General features: G+C 46.4%; 1 pseudogene; it reads right to left on the minus strand.

Moving 5' to 3' along the window:
* Nucleotides 1–12257, minus strand: part of LOC134565255 (glypican-3-like) — a 201268-nt pseudogene that overhangs the window by 124016 nt on the left and 64995 nt on the right.

Genomic DNA, 12257 nt, shown 5'->3' on the forward strand with positions numbered 1-12257 from the left:
ATAAAGAAAGCTTACTAAATTAAATGCCAGAAAGATGGTGTCCTTGGCAGTCAGGGAGGACCAAACATTTTCTAATAGAGATGTAAACAATTCGGAGGAGAAGAAGGAAAGCAAAGGCTGAAAAGCCTCCTCCCCTGCTTCTCCCCTAACAAACTGAGTACACAACCACAACCATGAACCATACATTCCTGGAACCGATAGCAACATTTTTATAAACCTCTTGCAAATCATCACAACCAAGCCCAGCCCGATAAATATTCTGGTTAGTGTCCCACTGCTACAAAAGCTACGCATTAGGGACAATACCGGAGCTATTTCTGGATAAGAAAATAAACTTAGGGACCACAAATGTATTAAAACTTCAAAGAACCCTAATGACCAGAAATAGAGGCAGGCTTTCACTGCAAATGACATTATACCTTCAAAAAGAGACATACCAATATGCCCACAAAACAACTGAAACCAAAATATTATTAAAGTTTTTTGCACTTTGGATGATCGCCTCCCCGTACGGGCCACCAAAAATGTTTGTCCTGGTTTAGGACAAAATTAGGGGAAAATCTCCACAACTCCCTCCCCCACCACCGGGTTCAGGAGGAATTTCCTCAGAGGAAAAGTGGAAAAAACTTGTTTATTGAGAAACAACGAAAAAAACACTCCCCAACACAAGAAAAACAGTCCGAGATGACAACAAATGTTTTCACCAGTCCAAGAGAGGGTGAGCAGTCTCTGCTGGGGAGGGTGCCAAAGCTTTTCTCAGGTGCAGACTCCGGGGGGGGGGGTCCCTTGACGTTCCCGAATCAGGGCCCGAAGCAGGTACGATGTCTTCAGGGAAGGGGAGGAAGGAAAGAAGGGGGAACACAAAAGCAGAAAAATGGCAAAAAACAAGCAAAAAAGCAGAAAGCAAGAGAGCAAAGCCAGCAAAGCAGCCTAAAGCTAGCAGCAAGCAAGCCAAAAGCAAGCAGCCGGGGGAGGGGCTCAGCTATAGACAAAACAAACTGAGAACATGGGAACAGAAACACACGATTTGGGATACAAAGCATGAAAATGTCCTGTCACCCCAGGACATTGACAAATGTTTTTTAAATACATGGCAATGAGTGTAAAATGTGTGTTAATCCTACTCAGCCCTGCCAGGCTTTGAGATGAGTTACTACAATAGCCTGACATGTGATTTAGAGAAAGTAACCCTGTAAGTCAAGCATAAAGAATTACACCTTTTAGAAAAAGGAAAGTATGTCATTCAAATAATAATTAATTTATGCCTGCCTTCCAGTTGCAAATTATTGAAACGCATCTCCAGTTTAAGCAGCACAGTCCCTCACAAGCTCTCTCTCTACTACCTGTGTTCACTGAATTATACTTGTCAGAGAGAGTGGGCGGGGGACAAAACAGATTTCATTGCACAAGAGTAATAACTGAGTTTGAGAGAGCAACATTCCCCCAGACCCCCAAAGCTGCTCTACATTTCAAGATGTGACTTACTACAGATCATGTGGACTGGTAACACTGAGTCCTCACCACACAGGAGGCAAAAGAGATAAAAAAAGGGAGAAAGAGAAGAAAAGTTTTGCCTCCAACTCCCCCCCCCCTCCTTACAGGAACCCAGCTCTTACCTCCAGCTGGTTTTCACGGGTCAGTAAAGGTGGATGCAGTGGTGAAGCTAACATTTTACTCTCTCACACTGCAAATTTCTGGTTTAGTGAGACAACCTCAGTGTCACATTACCAGTGGAAGCATTGGGGGGCCAAAAGGCTTGAAAAGCTGTTTCCAACCCACTCATCCTGCCCTGTGGTCAGGGTGTAACTGCTGGATGTGCCCACAAGCCTCCAAGAAGAGGTGACAATTCTTTCCCTGATAGTTTCCTCTCTAAAGACAGATTGTCCAAAGACATCTGGTCAGTCATACCTCATCCCAGACATGGGCTGGGTGTGGGGTGCAGGTCCACCCCAGCTGTTCTCTTCCATATGGGTTTCGTGTCCCCATCATTCCATGAGCATATGCAGGCGTCTGTTTCATGGGACTGCAAGAGGCAGGGGAGAGGTGGAGTGTATGGCTCTCAGGTGCCTTCTTGGCTTTGTTTGCTTGCTTGCAGAGAGTCCTTGCAGTCATTGCAGAGCTCGTGATGCTGCAGTCAATTTACACCACCATCAGCTCCAAACAAGCTGCTTCAAAAGCAACCAGGAGGATTGTTGCCATGAGGTTTTCCTGGTTTGCCAAGCGCTCATATTGAAAGAGAATGTGCAGCTTCTCTCCCGCTTGTTAATGTAAACACTGGCCATGTTTTGCTAACTGTCTTTCATTGTTTACATATTTCTAGTTGGGAGGAGAAAAGGTGACTGACAGTTAGCTTGGCCAGTGTGGATTAGGAGGTGGGGATTCCATCCTCCAGTCCATGGATATTATAGGAAATGTATATAAGTGACTTTGTAAATAAACTTCGGAAGTTCCTGCTTCAGGCCCTGATCTGCTTCGCAACTCAGAAAATGTCTGTGGAGTCCCTTTCTTACTGTCAGGCCCCGCGGTGATAGAGGATCCAACGCTCTCAGTGGGGAGTGTTCTCACCTAATGAAAAAGGAACCATTTTCTGCTGGATTTCCAAATATCAACACCTGGAAGCCTCTGAGAGCACCCTTGGATCCTGCTGTCAGTTCCCTGCCAAGAGAAGTGCTACTTCTTCCCATTTGCCCCACACAAATCTCTACAGCCAATGAGTGTGCTGCAGATGATGGCTTGGTCATAAATGTGAGGTCTCAGGGAGATGGGACTTCAGAAGGAGCAGCAAAAACTGTAATATTCATAGCAAAACAATGGGAGTTTATAGACAGCCTGAAGTCTCCTGCTATTCTTATTTCAGTTCAAGACAAATAGATTATGGGAAAATTGGCTAAACCTGAGACCAAGCAGCAGGATAGAAGAAGATTCATGATCTTAATTTCTGAAATACTCTGGAAACAAACATGGCCACTCAATAACCCACTGAATTTGCCTACTATCCTTTCATTATAGCTTATACTTGCTACAAAGCTGTGTTTTATGTGCTTGGAAAGCTATACAGCCCCCTCTTTGGGCATTCCATTGGATCAGATATTTTGCAGCACTGCCAGAAATAACAAAACCCTTCATGAACTAAAGGGTTATTGCTGGCATGGAATTTCCTTTGTTCCAATTACAGAATCTCATTTTTCTGTCTTGCTTCCAATTGTGCTTTCATTGTTTATGATTTGTATGATTACAACAAACCACAGTACGTTGGCAACAGCAGGGAAATATGGGACTTCTAGCTTGAAGAAGAGAATCTGGCAAGGTGCTAAAAATATATTAATTTTGAATTGGTACAAAGAAATGTTATGCTTGTGATTTAGATTAATGTACGCCTTTGTCTTGAGAAATTTGGAAATGGCAGCATCTAACAGTAAAGCTTAATGTGCTTACAAGTTTTGCAGTGGGCAGATGTTGCTTTCATTCTATTCAGAACAGCTTGAAAAGAATATACTCATGTAAGCAGATTATTAAACTCTGAGAATCGAGATTTAATAGGCTTTTAGTATTAAATGTTGCAAAACCCTGATACCATATATAAAGTTCAAATCACCTTTGAGATTCCAGTGCTGAGCCTCCATAGAAACTAAGGTGAGTTTGATATCTCAACACCTACTTGACTTAAGCTGAAGGCTTTGAATGAGCTAATTACTCAGTCAGGACTTCGGTGATAAGAATCGACCTCTGTTTTTTCTCTACTTGAGATGGAGATAAGGATAAGAGGCTGGACAGCATTTCACCACCTAACATCACCAGCAGGAGGTCTGGTGAGAGGATGGGGCATGAAGACAGAAGAAAGGAGGGGCATCACAGAAACCCTCGCTTAGGCAGGTTTAAGCTGTTGCACATCCACCCTGCCTACATGCCTGTTTCAGGGAAGTGCCTGGAACTGAGCCCAGGAAAGCTGCAAAGAGGTGCACAGGGATGCACACAGACAGAGGAAGATCCAGCAGGTCTGGTCCTCAGCTACCACAAACTCCCAAGCACCATGACCCCTCAACAAGCTCTTTGCAAGTCGTGAAATGTGCTACTTGTGGCTTTTGCTATGAACCTTTGTGGCATCCCGTAAAAGCACAGTGTGTTTTTGCACACTCTGAAAAGTGTGAAAAACAAGAATGTGTTGCCTTTTATTTTTTCTTCTCACTTCAGCTTATGTTTTTCAACCATGCAACAGGTCAGCAAAAGACACAAGGCACTGTTCTGTATTACAGAAAAAGCAACCTTTCTTGTGTGGTTGCCACTGTTTGCAAGCAGTCATTTCAAGGCACCATGTCCTAAATCCACAATAGGGATGACAAACTATTAACCCACAGATCAAACCTCAGGAAGGAGAATGAATTCTTGCCATTAGATAGGCCAACGTGGAGAAGCAAGTGATCACAAAGTAAGATTCAGTTAAAAAAACAAGGGATTAAAAGCAGGATAAAATACTCCAGCCAGCTGCACTGCACTGGAGCCCCAAGCATGCCACCTTCAGTCAGGGCAGAGGGGCTTAAGAGCAAGGAGGAGGCAGAGGATGGTTCAAGGCTCAAATTGGGAAGTGAGACCCAGTGGAAAGGCATTGAGCACATCCAGTCCATGGGGAGGAGAGACACTCTCATTGCCTGTGGGTAACAAAGCACTGGGATAAACAGGACAGAGTAAATACCAAGCCAGAAAAACCACAGGAGAAGGACTGCAGGGTGCAGAAGGGACTGTTTGCATCAAATAGCAAGATACACATTGTTGATATTATCAAGTCCTTGGGCACACTGGCAAGGGCTGTGAAGTTGCTATTCCAGGCTTGATTTAACGTTATAGGAAAAGGGCTTAGAATAACTAACAAATTTTGTCATGACAGGGAGGTCTGGAAATGGATAAATCAGTAGAGCTCTTTTCTAACTTAATGAACACTCGGGCACTACATTAGAAATGCAAGAGGTAAATAGCCACAGTCCCTTCAAGAACATGATCAAATTCTGGACATGCTCATACAGATGCTCACACCAACCTTACAGACCAAACAATGTTCAAACAGTTTTATCCATTGCCCACACAGCACCAGACATGGAAACACATGGAAGCATAGGATCCACCCAACCATCACTCTGCCCTAGTCTTCATCTGACCAGCAGATTCAGCAGGAGCTTTCTAGTTTATCCAGGAACCCAGGGATTGCTTATGCCCTGCTGTGTTGTCCCTCCAACAGAGACCAGGGTTGAAGCCACTCACGAGGGCCAGGGCTTGTGAATGTGAGGCTGCTCATGTCTGTCTATAAAGGGCCTCATCCACCCAGTCTTCCAGGTCGGGTGGCTTGAAGCAGAGCTAAACTGTAACATCACCTGTCTCTGCCCTCCCTTTAATCCTGACCCAAAAGCTCTTGGCCAGCTCCTCATCCATCCCCAGGTGGAACTTCAGGCACTCCAGCTGGTCACTGGCATAGACACCCCATCCTTGTCTCTCCCGCTTGTCCTTTCAAAGAGCCTGTACCCTTCCATGCCAACAGGAACCATCCCACCATGTCTCCACCATCCTTCTTTCTGGCAGCCACCATATATGTGAGACAAGCACCAGGACAGCACCCTGAAATTAATACTAGATATTCAAACCACACCAAATTTCTTGCAAAAAATGGCAAGATGGCGTCTGATCACCAACAGACACACACTAGTCCAGCAGGAGAACAGAATTTCTCCAGTACATAACACACATTCTCAGAACAGCTTGAGTAAGAGCTGCTACACCATGAACAGCTGCTTGGGTCCCTCTTGGGGAAAACACTGAAATAAAGAAACTGGCAGCTTGGGGTACTCAAGCACTGTTACCTTATATGCTCCTGATTTTCAGGAATCCTCCCAGGCACCCTAAAAGAGATGCCAAGCTGGGAAGTCCAAGCACATGAAGCAGCCAGCTTAGAGATCATTTTAACTATGTTTGCTTGTACTTGAAACATTCTGCAAGTGAGTCCTGGGAGAAGAGCACCCTTGACCATTATCTTAGCTCGGCTTTATTTAGCTGAGGTTTTCTTGCTCACAGCAAAAAAATCTCTAATATCTGCCTGCAAGGGAACTGTCACTAATATTTCATAGGAGCTGGCAGAGGTGGCAACATCTGTGCAACAGATCAGAAGGGGCAAGGAGAGGAGTGGAAAGGCACACGCTCTTCAAGCGCAGTAGAGGATTTATTCCTTAACTCAACAGCCAGGGCTGAAATCTTGGTGTCCCCTTCATGCACAGAATTTATCCTCTCCCTGCCTTGCCCCCCTGCATGCCATGGCATCTACGTGATGTGCCATATTGTGCCCACGATGGTCCCCTGGTATTCTTAACAGAAAGCTGAAGGCCATTTATTACCTGAAGTCATGTTTAATCTGCAAATAGCTCTGAACTTACATTTGCTGGAGGATCTGGACTCAACACCCTTCCATTGCTACCACTTCATCCAGCTGTGGCATCAGCAGGACCCAGACGAGGGCCACTGGCCATGACCCCAGTGAACTGTTACAAGCCAAGACCTCACCCTAGATTCCCCTCTCCAGAGCTGCAGTGTTTATAGCCCTGCTTTAGAAGTTTTAATTAACAATCAGTGAGATAATATTGAAATAATCTTTTTCTTTCCAATTGAATGTCTCAGGCATGGAAACTCAAGATTTTCCAGAAATAAGTACCAATAGAGGACACATTTTTCACTAGACAACACAAGTACATTTTACTAAGCATGTGATCTTAGATGTTGAGTAATTTTTTTTCAAAATACAGTTTGATGCTATTTTGGTCTATTCAGTGTTTCAGGTCAGTATTGCAAGTACAGGCTAATTACCACCTAAAGTTACTGGTCAAGAAGTCATAATTAATATCTCAACATTTCACCACTTCCTGATTTTATTTCTATTTCTTCCCTTTTGCAAACTACTTAATAGCAAAGGATGCTTTGCAAAGTAGAGTGATTACAGGAGACATGTATAATTATAAAAAACATTTCCAAGTTCTATTTCCACATTATTTAATGTTCCCAAAGGGCATTTTTTGCAAGAAAAATCTCCATTTCTTTTAACCCTTCCTCTTTATGGTATGAATCCTGCACGTGCCTGCCTCTGTTAACCTCGATCACCACCAGTATATCCTCCAAAATGGCTAATGAGGCAAGGCAAAGTAGCCATAGCACAAGCTGGACCTTGGTGTGAATGGCTCCATCCAGTGAGGACAACCAGGACTTAGTGGTGGGAAGGTGGTCAAAGGGCAGCAGTGGCACCACCAGAGTTCAGTGGTCCTCACCTCCTCCAGCTGAGAGGCATAGCAAGGAGAATTTCAACAAGGGAGTCTTCCTTGACCCTCTCTGAATGGGGCAGGGGATGCCAATCACGCTGTCCTGCTACCACTGCATGGAGCCTGGCTGGAGACATCCCCACCCCATGCAGTGCATGGGGGCAATGCTCTTGCTGCTGCTGTAGAGGAGCCATCCCTGGACTATGGTGCACTCTCCCATGGGAGCAATGTCAAGCTGCTACTGCTCTCCTGTCTCTGGCCCACCCTGACCAAATCCTATCATGGATGCAGAGTTTTTGCTATGTAGAAAACTCAGTGGAGGGCAACACACAACCACTTCTCTCTGTGCAGACATCACACATCCATCTGAGCTGCAGTGCAGCTGGACACTTCTGCACAAAGTCCTTAAGGGAGCAAGTCATATCCTGGTCAGACTGCTCCTGTGCCTGGTTAACAAAAGATAACTAGGATGGGGGAGATGGAGGGCAATGGAGATGGGATTCACCTCTCCATGACTTCTTGTCCATTACAGCAAAGGGTGTCATTCTGAACAGCAGAGCTGTGGCTGCAGATGTACTCTGGCAAGCTGCTGTAAAAACTGAGACTTCAACTTTGCAATCAGTTCCCTGGAAGAAAGGGAAAGAAAATGGTGCTCAGTTAAAAGAAGAAAAGATGAGGTTGGTTCATTTTAATCAGTGAAGGTAGTCACACAAACACAACATTAAAGCAGCTAGGTGCAAACAAACCATGAACCATCAGTTTTATTTCAGAACCAAAGTAGCTTTTTGTGGTTTTTCCTTGATGTTATTCAAAGGCTGAATCCATGTTTCCCAGAGCAAAACAGATGGTGATGGGGAGGGATGTGGGAGCAGCAGAACCTCAGCCCAACTTTGCACCAGGCAAAAGTCAGACACAGTCTCTCTCTGCACTCTCACAGCACCTAAGGAAAGGTGCCACTGGCTCAGGCCACGCATCCATGGGGTACATCTGAGCAGCAAGGGCTCAGGCTGTAGTGTCCCCTCTGCTTTGCAGAAGGCAACAAAGGCCCTTCAGGGGCTTTGTCTGGCTGACATTGGCCATTCAGAATTGCTGCAAGGGCAGGTGACATTTTTGGTGGTAGACCAGAGGTAATATTTTAGCACAGATCTGTACACATGCCTAAGTCTTTGTTTCATGCTGCACCAGCAAAAGGACACGATTTCAAGGGATGCACTGGGTTGGTGTCTTGGTTTGAGGGGAAGTGAGTTTTTCAGGAAGCTGTGGTCAAACCAGTCAGTGGTCAGGTTTGAATGTTGGCACCTGGAGTGGCCACTGAGGGGTTGGACATGCCTCTGAGGACACAAGGGGATAAAAGCAAGGACTCCCAGAAGGACTTCCTCTTTGTGGTTCCGCTTTCAGCAGAGGAGCATCTTCTCCCCTGCCCAGCTTTCAAGGCTGGGTGGGGGAGGGGGGGGAACCATGCGGCCAGGCTTAGGTAGGCCAGTGCCCCGGGGGGGGAAAGAGAGGCAACGGGACTGGAGCTGGGCCAGCCCCATCCAGGATGGAGGGGTGGAGAACTTCTGGAGGTGCCTTCCGTTCCCCCCCCCTTCATCCTGTCTCCTCCCCCCCCAGGGAGAAGGTGCCGAGCTGCGTGTGGGAGTTGCTGAGCCTGCAAGTGCCTGAGCCTGTGGCCCTGCAGGGAGCCAGAAGCTTTTAACTCCTGAGGCAGAAGAAAACTATTCCCAGACATTGATTCTCATGGCTGATGGTTTCAGAAGAGAGCCTGGGACCGAGATGATAAAGGACGATGAAAAGAACCCCTCGATGGCTAGAGGTGAAGAGGAGTGGCTTTTGGGCTGGACTTTTCTTGCGTAATGTTAGCCATAGACAGACCCTGAACTCTCCTGAGCATAAATAAGACTGTATTTGGGTGGATGCATTTTGGCTCAAAACCAAAGACTTTGTGGCCTCGTTCTTGGAACCCTCGGCCCCAGGGGTAAATGTGGGGGGGACTGCTAGTCCCAATATGAGAAGATGGCTGGTTTTTGGTACTTGGCCAAACATCCTTAAAAGAGCCCTATTGTGGTTTTGGTCTATGGACGGTGGTGAGAGCACTGGACATGGAAAGGAGGGTGTCACCCTGGTAGAATTCTCCAGGTGGTGCCATGGGTGACATGGGAACACGGGAGGATGGACCTGTGTTTCCTGTGGGGGGTCTGTGGTGCGAGAGAGACTCCTCTCTCCCTGGATGGATTGAAGATTGGTTTTTTTTGAGTGATGATGACTTTGATTGGGGAACCCAGGGTTTTGTTTTAAGCAAGTAAGATGAGGGTAATGTGCAAGTGCTAACCGTTCGAGCATGTAAGGGATGGAAATTGGGGGAGGAGAAGAAATGTTCTGGGAGGTTTTCATTTCTGTTTCTGGGTGTTTAGGTTTTCTTTTCTATTTTCTGTTGTTATGTAGTTTAATAAAGTTTTTTTTCTATTTCAAGTTTTAGGCCTGCTCTGCTCTGTTCTTGACCACATCTCACAGTAGTTCATGAGGAAAAATATACACTCATGGGTGCATTGGCATTTGGCCAGCACCAACCCATGACAGTTGGCCATGGGATCACAGTCTGCATTCAAAGGGGCAGGTTACACTCATGAAAATGGCTCAGTTGTAGGAAGGCAGGAGGAGCTGCAGGAGCAGTGCTTGCACCACAGAGAGGATGTGAATCAGGCTGCATCCCAACCCTGTGCCCTCCCTTCCCAGCAACAAGGATCCCCAGCTGGTCACCTGCAGCAGTGGTCCAGAGGGCCAGAATACAGGCTGACCATGAGATCTCTGATGTTGCCAGAGAGGTGACAGAGGCTCTGGGAGTGGGATCTAACATCCCCCCAGCCTAGGTCCGATTCCCTCAGGGACACTCAGCAGCTGCCACCAGGGAATAGTAGCAGATTTAATTAGGTAAATAGCACCAAAAGTAAGATAATATGAATAGCAGGGACTGGAGGCAGTAAGAATTGGCTTCACAGTCGTCTCATTTGGTTTCAGCACATTTCCCCCTTTGGCAAGGGATTATTGCTCAGCCTCCTTTCTCCCTGGGAGGAATGATGAGGAATTAGCACCTGGAGCAGAGAGTGCTCTCAGGAGCATCCCCTGTGTGCTGTATGGGGGGTTGTCCGTGCCCTGCCAGCTGTGGGGACCTGCCCTGCAGTCTTAGGTAGTTTGGTGTGCAGAGGGGTGTCCAGCTCCCTCCATCCCTCCTTGCTTTGGGATTCCGTGGGGTTCCCTCTCCAGCCAGAGACCAGGACAGCCAGCTGAGGGCAGGTGACACAAAGAGGAGGAAGCCTATGCTCTGTGTTGCCTTTTCGCTGCCGAGGAGCATGTTCCTGCAGTGCTGGGGTTGACACAGCCCCCACAGGGAGAGCCGCAGCCCGTGGAGGAAGAGGGTCTCTCAGGTCCTGCCTCTGACCACCACAGCACATCCTGCATGGGCATCGCATGCACTGACACACCTGTCACTGCCCATGCAAATGAACAAGGGTTTGTCTGATGAGTCAAAGCCCCTCCAAAGGGTGGGAATTCAGCCTACAGCTCTCTGCACAAATGCAAGGGATGCTTAAGGCAGTCGCCTCCTGCCTGAACCACCTCCTAGATCCATCTCCTGCAGTGGGGCAGAGGTCCAACCAACATCATTTGGAAAGCCAAAATGAGGTGAGACCTGGAGCATCAAATATGGCAAACCCCAAGCAGGAGCCTCACTGCCCATGGCACTCAGCTCCTTACATCCTAGGCACTGCCTTGCTCCTCTTCCACAAACCCCAGCAAAGCTGGGGAGAACAGGTGGAAGGAAACTTTCCTGGGGAGCAGAGCTCCCTGCAGGGCAGGGAGGAACTCTGTATCTGCAGGTATGAACCCATGTAATTCATCTAGGCAGATTTCATTTGCCTTCAGAGTCTTCAAAGGACATATCTGTCAGAGTCTGGGCTATGTAACCTCTGACATGTTGAGACAATGGAGGAATGCAAGCCCTGGTGCTGTATCTCATGGGAACCATATCAAGAATGTGGCCCTGTTAGCCTTCAGAGAGAAATCCACCCAACTTAGTCTATTGCCAGTTTCAAAAATTGCCAAGTTTGCTTGTTGCTCTTCCACAGGGATTTTTCTTTTATTCAAGACAGAAGTAAAGGTACTGCGTATCTCTGTGTGTACTTTCAGATCCAGAGGGGAAATGCTGTTCCCTGACGCATCAGTGTGAGCCCACTTAATTACAACTTCTACTTACATGGGGAAGGAAGCACAGGGTGCAGTGCCAGCAGAGGAGGCACCTGCTTCCTTTGAAAATATTCAGTAAAAGGCTGTTAACATATTTGAACTACCATAAAACACTACACAAAAAGCATGAAACACATTCCCCTTACCTACACACAGTGTAACACGTAACAATTCAGGCTGGAGTGACCATTTCTATCTATAACTATTGGCGATTGATGAGAGATGGGAAGACTGATTCAGTGATCAGAATTCCACTTTACTCAGGTTTCCCAAAAGCTTATATACTATTTCAAACAGGTTAATAATTTCTACTACAATAATCAGGTTAAAAATCACACAGAAAACTCATGCATTTTACAACAATTCTTTGCTTGCAGAAGTTGATTGAATCTTCTCTCTTCCCGTAAGCAGGTGTAATCCCATCCTCTGTAATTTTCACAGTTCTGTTTGTTCCTGCCATGGCATCTTGGTTATCAAACTAGCTATGCTAATCAAGTCTGTTTGACTCTCTGTCTTGTGAATTCCCATATATAACTACACCTGTAAGTATTTCAGACACTATAGCAGTGCTCAAGAAACCCAGACAAGGCATTTGGTGTATTAACCTGGGTGCACTAGGTGAGAAAACCCATATAGATGCCTCATTGCACTTCAGAGCCCACCACAGAGCAGCTCTGATGCTCAGAGCCAGGTTTACGGGTAAGGGAAATAAGGTGCTTTCCCATCTGCTTG

Source organism: Prinia subflava (genome assembly GCF_021018805.1).
Source record: "Prinia subflava isolate CZ2003 ecotype Zambia chromosome W unlocalized genomic scaffold, Cam_Psub_1.2 scaffold_43_NEW, whole genome shotgun sequence".
NCBI classification, from domain to species: Eukaryota; Metazoa; Chordata; class Aves; order Passeriformes; family Cisticolidae; genus Prinia; species Prinia subflava.